Here is a 12,015-nt window from a genome sequence, read left to right as displayed (position 1 = left end):
TGTTCTTACATAGATATTAACTCACTGATTCATTAGTATATTTTCTGATTAATTAGTATACTTATTGATTTATTTAAGATAGATATACATTTAGGAATTTAAAAAAATTGTTATTTACTGTTATTTATTAATAACTGATAAGATTGATAAGATTGATTGATTGATTGTCCAAAGACAGATTACTGTATCTTTAACTAGTAGATATTGGTGATTATACTATCTGTGCACTAGCTTTAATATAGGCATAGGGAGACTCTGGGAACATCTAGGGAGAATACTGAATATGTCAACAAAATTTTCTAAATCTCTGAAGAAAACAATACCTGGAACCCCTTCTACATCCACCACCAAAGCAAATGTAGAAATGGCAACGGTAGAAAACAAAATCAAACATCCTCGCTGCAATCAATACAGGCTTCGCTACAATTGATCCAATAATTTATGGTGCGAAGCCAGGAGTGTGCTTCAGTAACACAAGAAACAATAAAGCAAAATCAGGAGGAAACAAACAAGAATTTTCAAAAAATGTCAAGGAAAATTGAAAGTTTAGAGGCAAGAATGGAGAATATATAGGAAATCATTATAAACCAAAGAATTAAGAGAATGAAAACTAATATAGTACAAACAGAAGATAAAATAGGAGAAGCAGAGGGAAGATTTGAGAGCTGCCAACAAAGAGCTGGAGGGCTCGATTGCAGTGTTGGAAATGGAGAAATCCGCACATTTTTTGAGCTTCCTGAACATTCCTGAGACTGCAGAAGATGATTTATTTAACAAAATGACAGAATAACTGAAAACACACAAATAGAAGAGGTGAGAAATCACATTGATGAGACATACAGGATTCAAGCCAATTATGCTAAAAATCACAGACTACCAAGAGACGTGTACATACGGTTTACGAAAAAATCCATCAGAAATGAAAATTACAAAACAAGAAATGGGAAAGTAATGTATCAGGGGAAGGAAATAATTGTTCTTTCCAAAATGAATCAGAGAGAAAAGAAGAGATTTTCATTATCTAACGGCCAAGCTTTTGAGACGGGAAATACCATTTCGATGGTTAATCCCTGAAGGACTTCTGATAACTTGGAAAGGAAAAAAAAAAATCAAAATAGATTCATTTGAAAAGGCTAATTATTTTAATGGACAATATCTAGAAAAAGAAGGAGATAGCAGTTCGGACATAGAACATCAAAGCCAAGAAGAAGAAACAGAGAATAGGTGTTGATTGCTTACCTGAGCGCCTATTCTCGTACGATGAGCGGGTACAGCAGTCGCGTGGGTTGCTTGCTATCCAATCCGTAGAGGACCAAGCCTAGTCTTTAAAAAGCCTGCTGGATCCGCCCCTTCCCCAGAATTCGCAAATCCGTAGACTTAGGCTCAATTGTGGTGGCTCAGTAGTGTTCAACTCCCATGATAGGAAAAAAACAGGTTAAAGGAATAACCATAGTTAGAAAAGAAATACAGGGAGGGAAGTGACTGTTGTACCCGCTTATCGTACGAGGTGTTCAGGTAAGCAATCAAAGCCTATTCTCCGTACTGAGAGCGCGAGTCCAGCAGTCACGTGGGACATACCCAACAGATGAGTCCATAGGGAGGGATTAGTTTGCTATCGTGAGAGATAACGGATTGGAGGACTCTTCTGCCGAAGGCAGCATCTGCTGAAGCATAAGAGTCAATTTTGTAATGCCTTATGAAAGGGTTTGGAGAGGTCCAAGTGGCTGCTTTGTAGACTTCTTCCAATGGAGCTTGAGTTGCCCATGCGGCAGATGTGGCTGCACTTCTTGTGGAATGTGCTGTGATACTTCTAGGTATGGTGAGGGAAGCTGACTCATAAGCCTTTGAGATAGTCCCTCAGATCCAACGCCTATTACGGTTGATGATACCTTGGATCCCATGAATCTGGGATGGTAAGCCACGAATAGAGCTTCAGACCTTCGAATGGCTCTTCTCCATTGGATGTAGATTCTCAGCGCTCTGGTGAGATCTAGGGTGTGCCATCTGACCACAAGATGATGGTTTTGGTTGGAACAAAATGAGGGCAACACAATGTCCTGGGATCTATGGAACATGGAACTGACCTTAGGTAGAAAGGTGGGGTCCAAACACAGGACTACTTTGTCCGGATGGAATTGGCATAGATCCTGACTAATTGAAAGGGCTGCCAATTCTGAGATGCGTCGGGCAGATGTTATCGCCACCAGGAATGCTACCTTGTACGATAGGTACCTGAAGGACACTGATCTTAGGGGTTCGTATGATGCCTGAGTAAGGGAGTGGAGAATCCACGGTAAGTCCCAGGACAGGTATCTGTGAAACCTAGAAGGTCTGAGGTTCGAAATACCTCTAAGAAATTCTTGAATTTCTGGAAAAGAGCAGAGTGGTTGTCTGCGAGGCCCTGCTAAGACTGAAGAAAGGGCTGCCAGATGACGACGGATGGTGCTGGATGAAAGGCCTTGATGGAACCCCTTCACGATAAAGGCTACTATCCTGTGGATGGGAAGACACAGGGGGGATAGATCCTCTTGTGAACACCATTGGTGGAATTTGGACCAGGTATGGTCGTAAATCCTGTTGGTGGACACTCTTCTGGCTTTTGGGATTATTTCTACAGTGTCCAGGTCGTATCCTCACAGGTCTAAGTTGCGCCGGATAATAGCCAAGCAGTGAGGTGGAACCACTCCGGATCTGGATGAAGAGAGGCGCCCTACTGCAACATATCCTACGAAACAGGGAGTCGCCAGGGGTCTTGGACGGACAGACATTGCAGGTCCGCAAACAAGGGCCGGCGTGGCCAGTGAGGGGCTATCAAAATCACCTGGGGCTTCTTGAGGATGATCTTGTGGATCACATCTGGGAGAATTGGAATTGGAGGGAAGGCGTAAAGTTGCCCTCGAGGCCAAGGGATTCTGAGTGTGTTGGTCGCCTCCGCTCCCGGGGATGGTAACATGGAGAAGAATCGAGGGAGTTGAGCATTCACCTCGGTCGCAAATAGGTCTACCGATGGGTGACCGAACCTGAGGCAGATTTGCTGAAACAGAGCCGGATGAAGGCTCCACCCTCCTGGGTCTAGAGTTGACCGGGAGAGCCAATCCGCTTGTACATTGAGAACTCCCGATATGTGGTCGGCCTTTAACGACTGAAGATGCCTCTCTGCCCAGAGACCCAACTTCAGGGCTTCTCTCATCAGGGCCTTGGACCTGCTGCCCCCTTGTCTGCAAATAAGACTCTTTGTGGCTGTATTGTCCGTGAGAATCAGAACAAGTTGATTGATGATGTGCGGTTTGAATTGTTTGAGGGCCAAAGACACTGCTCTCAATTCCAGCCAGGTGATAGGTCTGGAAGCCTCCTCTGCTGATCACGTGCCTTGGGCTATCAGGCTCTGGGCATGGGCTCCCCAGCCGGATAAGTTGGCATCCGTGGTGATGGTGAATTGGTCTGGACACCTGAAGGGAGATCCCTTGTCCAGAGCGGGGGAGGTCCACCACATAAGAGATCTTAAAACTGTGGATGGGACAGTGATGAGGCGTGTCGAGTTGCTGTTCCCCGATCTCTGGAATGGTAACAGAAGCCATTGGACATCCCTGGCGTGAAGACGGGCCCAGGGGATAATGCCAATGCAGGATACCATCTTTCCCAATAGAGAAGACAGGGTAACGATGGAAGTCCTTCTCTGAGATTGTATTGGGAAATGAGCTCCTTAATACTGACTTTTCTCTCCGTAGAGAGCAAGACCTGAGAGAGATCTGAGTTAATGATGGCCCCCAGGTGTTGAATAGAAGTAGACGAATGGAGCTGACTTTTTTTGAGATTAATGGAGAAACCATGATCCTGTAGGATAGACATGGTAATGTTGAGGTCTGAGCAGGTGCCCTCTTTAGAGGCCCCATGAATTAATATGTCATCCAAATAGCATAAATGTGAATGGATGTGGCTCGAATGTGAGCCGCCAGGGCTCCTAGGAGCTTAGTAAAGACTCGAGGAGCCGAGGAGAGCCCGAAGGGCATGGCCCTATATTGATAGTGCTTGCCCTGGAAGACAAAGGATAGAAATTTCCTGTGACCTTTGGCAATGGGAATATGAAGGTAGGCTTCCATGAGATCCAAGGAGACCATAAAGTCCCCAAGGATGGATAGCGGTTAAGATGGATGACAAAGAATGCATCTTGAATTTCCTATATTCAATAAACTGGTTCAAATTTTTAAGATCCAAGATGGCTCTCCATCCTCCAGATATCTTAGGGACCATGAAGAGGGTGGAGTAGAAGTCCAGACCTCTTTGGGAAGATGGAACAGGATGGATAGCCCTCATAGACAACAAATGTTGAATAGCTTCCTCCATTCGGATACGAGATGGAGAAGATCTGGGGGATGGGTATGAAATAAAACGTTTAGGAGGAATGGAAATAAACTCCAACTGAAGGCCCCATTCCACAGTAGCAATAACCCAGGGGTCCTTACAGGAATGGCGCCATCTGGAGGAGAACCAAGCCAGGTGCCCCCCTATGGGAGTGGAATGAATCTCACCATCTGGGCTTTCTGGAAGCTCTGGTCGAGGAGGAACCTCTTTGGTAACGGGATCCTCTACCCTTGGGCAGTGTTCCCTCTAATTTTTTTTTGGGGTGGGCGGAAAAGTATAGTGTCTGAGCGGCAGTCCCTTCGGGACTGGGCGGCACAGAAACATTAAATAAATAAATAAATAAATAAATAAATAAATAAAACAAATAAAAAACCCACCCTGTTTTGCCTCAGAGAATTTCAAAATAAAATACTGTACTGTGTGTCTATAGCAGTGAGCTCATAATAGGGCAACTCTATCAATATCAAAATGCCACTTAAATAGTTGAGCTAGTTTCAAACTAGATTTTGATTTTCTTTCTCTCTTCCTTACTCCCATTCTTTTTCTTTCTCTTTTCCTTCCTCTCTTTTTTCTATCTGTTTCTCTCCCTTCCTCTCTTCCTCTCTCTCTCCTTCCCTCTCACTCTTTCCCTCTCGGCTTCTGGGCAGGTTTGGAAAACTCTGAGTTGATGATGATTTTTAAGTGAGCGATTGCTCACTGCTCAGCTTAGAAGGAACTATGCCCCTGGGGTTTCTGCCAGATTGGGAGCAAAAACGAGGGGAATACTGATCTGAGTGTCTTTGAAAGGCGAACCCTTGATCCTGTTGACGATTGGGACGTCGAAAGGGTTGCATTTTGATGGCCTTCTTGTTGGTGGGCCCCAAAACTTTCTATTTGTTAGTGGTTTCAGTGAGAAGGGGTCCAGGAGGTCGCCAAATAGGTGATTGCGCTTCAAAGGACCCATGGCCAGCTGTCATTTTTGCCTCACTCCGCCTGCCAAGGGCGCAGCCATAGAAGTCTTCTGGCCGTTGTTGAGGCCGCTACTGACCTGGCTGCAAATCTTGATGGTTGCAGGGTAGCATCAGCTACATATTGGGCCACTGCAAAAACTTTGTTAAAATCCTGTTGGCCACATAGATCATCAGGGGGGATGTGCTGCCAGAGCTGTTGAAGCCATAAAAGAATAGCTCTAGAAAAGAAAGATGCTGCTGCTGCTGCACTCTTGATAGCCCAGGTATCTGCGAAGAAACATCTTTTGAGCATTTGCTCTAGGCGTTCGCCCGGGTTTTAAAACCTCCTCTGCTTCACCCGGCATAGCAGCCGCAGAGTGTAGAGTTTTAACAGGTTCATCAGGTTTAGGGCAGACAAGAAGATTTTCATAAGAAGGGGAAAGCTTATATAATTTCTTGTCCTTGGTTGTGGGGTTGAAGCAAAAGGCTGGGTGGTCCCACTGCTTGAGCAGAGCATCTTTAAACAATTTGGGCATTGGAATGACCTCTTTGTCTTCCTCTTTCTCCATGAAGTATGGTAGATTTTCCTCAGGAGGATCTGTGGAAGGAACAGAGCTGTTTATATTGCCCAGCTAAGCCTGTAGAAACTCTTGGTTTAAATAGAAGAGATTTGAAGAGTTGGAATGGAAAGATTGCAGCCAGGGCTGGAATCTTAATTTGAGATTCCTCATCTTCTGACAGGCGATGAAACGGGTCATCAGTATTCTCTACGTCCACGTCCTCATTCTCATCCTGGGAAGAATCCGAATCCTCATTAATTGGAACTCTGTAGGATGAGAGGGAACTCACGGGCCGGGGTGCGCGTGGAAGGGGACGAGAGTGAGAAGGCACATTGATAGCCGAGAGCTTGGGGTCAATGGCTTTAGACAAGACAGAAAACAGATTGAAACTCTGGAGCCAGATTAGTAATAGTTGCAGGTAAAGATGGAGATTCCCTGAAAGCCTGAGATGGGTCTGGCTCCTCTGGACCTAACCCCATAAGTTAGGTTGGGGTCTGTTTGGGTTTGGCTCATCCAGAGAGAGCACAGGGACCCCAGAGGGAGGCAGGTTAGAAGCCTCTGGGGGGATCAGGGCTAATGTGCACTTGGGCCTGCACCTTTAAACATTTAGCTGATTTTTCATGGATTCTCTGCAGGGCTAGGTCCCTTCTCTTCTCAGCCCTGGTGGGTCTAGCCATTGTAGGGGCTCCCGAGGAAGAGCAGGTAGAGGCCTGGGGGATATTATCAATTTCATCACCAGTAGGCCTAACCTCTCTGGGACCTTTAGATGTGCCTCTCTTGGGAAACAAAGTCATGGCCTGAACAAATTACAGGGACAAGACTTGAGCCAAAATCTGATGGGAGAAGCTTCTAGGGCCATGTTCCCAAGAGGAAGGGGGCCCTGCTCCTAGGCCCAGGAGCGTCTGCAACTCACAGTCAATCTGGTCGATTGTGCCAGGGAGTGCAGAAGGGAAGGCCTCACTAACCTTAATCAAAAAGTAAACCAAGGCACACTAGTTTGGAGGCCTAACCAGGGGGACTCAAAGTTTACTCCAGGGCCAAGCAGCGGACTTCCTGGCACCAGACAGGATGCATGAGGGCGATCCATAAGGGCCGACAATTACTGGGCGCTGAGGGCCTTCGTGCCAAAATAAACCGCTCCAAAATTTTTAAAACAGAGGGAAGTCTAAAGTCCGGGAGACAATCAAGGGAAGCTTGCTAACAGTCCCACACCGCAGGAGGAAAAAGAGCCTTTTTTTCCTTTTTAAATCAATCCTTAGCTTGCCGGTAAACCTCCTGGCCGAGTAGATTTACTAGTAAATACAATCCAGCAGCAGCGCGAGCAGGGCGTTTGCAAAAAACCCCACAGGACCCGCACCATGGCTTCTCCCTCGGCGCCGAGCCCAGTAAAGCCGCACAACCAAGGCAAGCTCTAAAGTAAAAGGCAATAATGAATTTTACTTATCTGATAGAAAGAAGACGAAGGGAAGGTATTTTGCAAGAGGAACGAGCCACCACGAGTCCTGCTGGATCGCAGGACCGAGCAAATTCTGGGGAAGGGGCGGATCCAGCAGGCTTTTTAAAGACTAGGCTCCGTCCTCTACAGATTGGACAGCGAGCAACCCACGTGACTGCTGGACCCGCTCTCTCAGTACAGAGAAAGGGACAGAGAGCGAACAGGAGAAGGATATACAAAGAAAGGAAAGAATCATAACAAGAGCAGCGGCAAAGAAGCAGTAGGGAGAGGAGGAGAGGGGGAAGGGGAAGAAAAGGGGGGAAAGGAAAAAAGAAGAAAAAAAATGACGAAAACATTAAAATTATTTTCTGTAAATATTAATGGATTGAAAAGAAAACATAAAAAGAAAACAGATAATGACCAAATTATTGAAACAAAATGTAGATATATTGTGCCTACAAGAAATACATATAAGAAATCAAGAATCTAAATTGTTAGAAAACAAAAAACTAGGTAAATTATTTACTGCACTTGCAGATTCAAAAAAAAGGGGCATAGAAGTATACATTAGGGAAAAACTCCAACCTGAAAAAAATGTATGCGGATAAGGAGGGAAGAATATTGAGTATAAAAATTAGAATAGGAACCAAAGAAATAGTCCTAATGCTAATATATGCCACAAACTCAAATCAGAGAGAATATTAAAAAAAATTAGAACAGGTAAGACAGATAGGAGGGAAAAACATATGCATCATTGGCAATTTCAATGCAGTACATAATATCCAAAAAGATTACAAAACAGTAAAAAATAAAAAATAGAGGAAAACCTTGCCAATTGAATTCTTTGAGATGGTGAGAGAACACAGACTTACAGACCTATGGAGGGAAAGACACATCCAGAATTTAGAATATACCTTCTACTCCCCACCCCAGAAGTCATGGTCAAGGATAGACATGATTTGGGCAGATAAAGAAATAGGGAACATTACTGAAGAAGTTGAAATAGGACTGAATATATGGGCAGACCACCTCCCAATAATAATAAAGATAAAAGAACCAAAGAAAGAATATTATAGATGGACTTTAAATCAAACACTGACCAAAGAACAAGATTATATTCACTATATCAAACAAGAACTTAATTTATTTTTCCAGGACAATTGGAATAATGATACAACAACACAGAACATATGGGACACCATGAAAGCATACATAAGGAAGGGGGCTAACAATAGCATACTCAGCTAAAGTAAAGAAATCCAAAGATAAAAAATTGAATGAATATAAAAATAAAACACCTAGAAATAGAAATGCAAAAAGACTTGCAAAATGAGAAATTAAGAGAAGGGATAAACTAAAACATAATATTACTAATAAAGGATGAGATTCCTGGTAAAACTAAGGCAGCCAAACAAATCAATTTCAAAACGCAAACAAAACTGGTAGGTGGTTGGCATATAAATTTTAAAAAGAAGAATGATACATACAAAGATTAGAAGACGAAAAGGGAGATAGCCAATATACAATAGAAGCGAAAAAGAAAATTGCGGTTAAATATTTTACAGAATTATATCAAAAAGAGGAGATAAAAGAAGAACAATTAAATACATATTAAAAAAAACAAAATTAGGAGAGATATCAAAATTAGACAGAACAATATTAAACAAGAAAATAACTTTAATGGAATTGGAAAATGCAATATTGAAACAAAAAAACAACAAATCCCCAGGTCCTGATGGTATACCAGGTAAACTTTATAAAGAATTAAAAGAAACACTAGGTAAAATATTATTAGTTATATTTCATGAAGTCTTAGAACAGGGAGTAACACCAAAATCTTGGACAGAAGTATTAATAAGTCTAATTTATTTATTTATTTATTAGATTTGTATGCCGCCCCTCTCCGTAGACTTGGGACGGCTCACAACAATAACAAGAACAATGTAAGAACAAATCTAATAATTTAAAAAACACTAAAAACCCCATTATTAAAAGCACACACACAAACACACACACAAACATTCCATGTATAAACTGTATAGGCCCAGGGGAGATGTGTCAGTCCCCCCATGCCTGACAGCAGAGATGGGTCTTAAGAACTTTACGAAAGGCAAGGAGGGTGGGGGAAGTTCTAATCTCCGGGAGGAGCTGGTTCCAGAGGGTCGGGGCCGCCACAGAGAAGGCTCTTCTCCTGGGTCCCAACAAACGACATTGTTTAGTCGACGGGACCCGGAGAAGGCCAACTCTGTGGGACCTAACCGGTCGCTGAGATTCGTGCGGCAGAAGGCGGTCCCGGAGGTATTCTGGTCCGATGCCATGAAGGGCTTTATAGGTCATAACCAACACTTTGAATTGTGCCCAGAAATTGATCGGCAACCAATGCAGACTAATACCGAACGACATCTCAAAAATATTCAAAATTACAGACCAATATCATTGCTTAACGTAGATTATAAGATTTTTATGTCAATTATGATAGAATGAAATCAATTCTGGATAAATACAGATCAAAATGGATTCTTGCCAGGAAAGTATATAAGAAACAATATAAGGACGATATTGGATGTATTAGAATTTTATGAGGCACACCCCGAGAAACAAATGGCTCTTATGTTCCTAAACACACAGAAAGCATTTGATAATTTGAGATGGGAATTTATATTTGAACTATTACAAAAAATGAAATTTGGCCCTAAATTTATTCAAATGATGCAAACAATATACCATGCACAATCCACAAAAATCATGATTAATGGGGAATTAACAGAATCATTTCAAATTTGGAGAGGTGTATGTGAAGGTTGTCCGTTATATCCATTATTATACATACTATCTGTTGAAACAATGTTAAACCAAATAAGGACAAATCCAAAGATCACAGGTTTGAAGATTAGAAAACAAGAATTTAAAGTCCAGACATATGGAGACAATCTAGTCTTTATAATAAATGATCCGATAGAAGCAGGGGAATATTTAATGGGGGAAATAAAAGAATATGGAGAGGTGGCAGGTTTAAAAATCAAGAAGCAAAAAACTAAAATCATAACCAAAAACATGCAACCAGAACAAGATCAGGAAATAGAAAGACTTTTAGGGATTCAAACTGTAAAGAAAGTGATATACAGTGATCCCTCGAGTTTCGCGTCCTCGAGCATCGCGAAAGGGCTATATCGCGAGTTTTCAACCCGGAAGTAAACTCCACCATCTGCGCATGCGTGCCCTTCCACGCATGCGTAGATGGTGGAGTTTCCCCGCAGGGCAGAGGCTTCCCTGGGTCTTCCCCCTCTTGCCCCGGTAAGACCCCAGCGGCGGCGCGAGCAACGGCGTGGGCTGGCGGGCGGCACGCGAGCGGGAAACCCCAGCTCCGCTTCCCAGCTGGGAAGCGGAGCCGGCAACAGTGTGGGCGGGCGGGCAGCGCGCGCGAGCTTGGGGACACCCCACCTCCGCTTCCCAGCTGGGAAGCGGAGCTAGGGTGTCCCCACCGCGCGCGCGTTGCTGGGGAAAGCGCGCGCGCTTGGGGACACCCCACCTCCGCTTCCCAGCTGGGAAGCGGAGCTAGAGTGTCCCCACCGCGCGCGCGTTGCTGGGGAAAGCGCGCGCGCTTGGGGACACCCCACCTCCGCTTCCCAGCTGGGAAGCGGAGCTAGGGTGTCCCCACCGCGCGCGCGTTGCTGGGGAAAGCGTGCGCGCTTGGGGACACCCCACCTCCACTTCCCAGCTGGGAAGCGGAGCTGGGGTGTCCCCAAGCGCGCGCGCACCCCAGGCGCGAGCAATGGGGTGGGCGGGCGAAGGGCGGGCGGCAGTGGAAGTAAAAACACCATCTGCGCATGCGCAGATGGTGTTTTTACTTCCGCACCGCTACTTCGCTAAAAATTGATCATCGCGTGGGGTCCTGGAACGGAACCCTCGTGATGATCGAGGGATCACTGTACTTAGGCATAACCCTAACAAAAAGATGTAGTACAATTAAAGAAGATAATTACGATACACTAATTTAAAAAACAGAAGAACAACTGATTATTTGGAACAAATTACATATTTCATTGATAGGGAGAATTTCCACAATTAAAATGACGATCTTACAAAAATTTCTTTACCTTTTCCAAACGATTCCAATAAAACTAAATAAAAAATTCTTTGCAAAATTACATAGTATACAGTGATCCCTCGAGTATCGCGAGGGTTACGTTCCAAGACCCCTCGCGATACTCGATTTTTCGCGATATAGTGATGCGGAAGTAAAAACACCATCTGCGCATGCGCACTAATTTTCCATGGTGTTTTTACTTCCGCTACATACAGCTCGCCGCCCGCCCGCCGCTTGTCCGCCGCCCGCCCGCCGCTTGTCCGCCCGCCGCTTGTCCGCCGCCTGCCTGCCCGCCGCTTGTCCGCCCGCCCGCTCGCCGCTACCGCCCCTCTCACCACCAAGTCCTCCTGCAGCAGCACTGGCGGCCACCGTTCCCCGTAAGCACCCACCCGCCCGCCACTCGCCCGCCCGCCCACTCGCCGCTACCCGCCCCTCTCACTGCCGAGTCCAGCGCTGGCGGCCACCATGCCCCGTAGGCACCTGCCCGCCGCCCCCCCCCCAAAAGAGATGAGAGGGAGGAAGAGAGTGTGAGAGAGGAAGAAAGAGAGAGAAGAGTGGAAGGAAGAGAGAGAAATGATAGAAAAAAAGACGTCATCGGGTGAGAAAAACCATGGTACAGTATAGCAAAAAAACCGGGGAGTA

General features: G+C 44.9%; 1 protein-coding gene across 12 annotated transcripts in view; it reads right to left on the bottom strand.

The window, feature by feature from the left end:
• The window catches only part of CTNNB1 (catenin beta 1), a 169,956-nt gene that overhangs the window by 41,737 nt on the left and 116,204 nt on the right, over window positions 1–12,015 (bottom strand). The gene's annotated exons all lie outside the window — the stretch shown is intronic.

The sequence above is a fragment of the Erythrolamprus reginae genome, chromosome Z (genome assembly GCF_031021105.1).
Source record: "Erythrolamprus reginae isolate rEryReg1 chromosome Z, rEryReg1.hap1, whole genome shotgun sequence".
Taxonomy (NCBI): Eukaryota; Metazoa; Chordata; class Lepidosauria; order Squamata; family Dipsadidae; genus Erythrolamprus; species Erythrolamprus reginae.
This window is presented reverse-complemented; position numbering and strand designations above follow the sequence as displayed.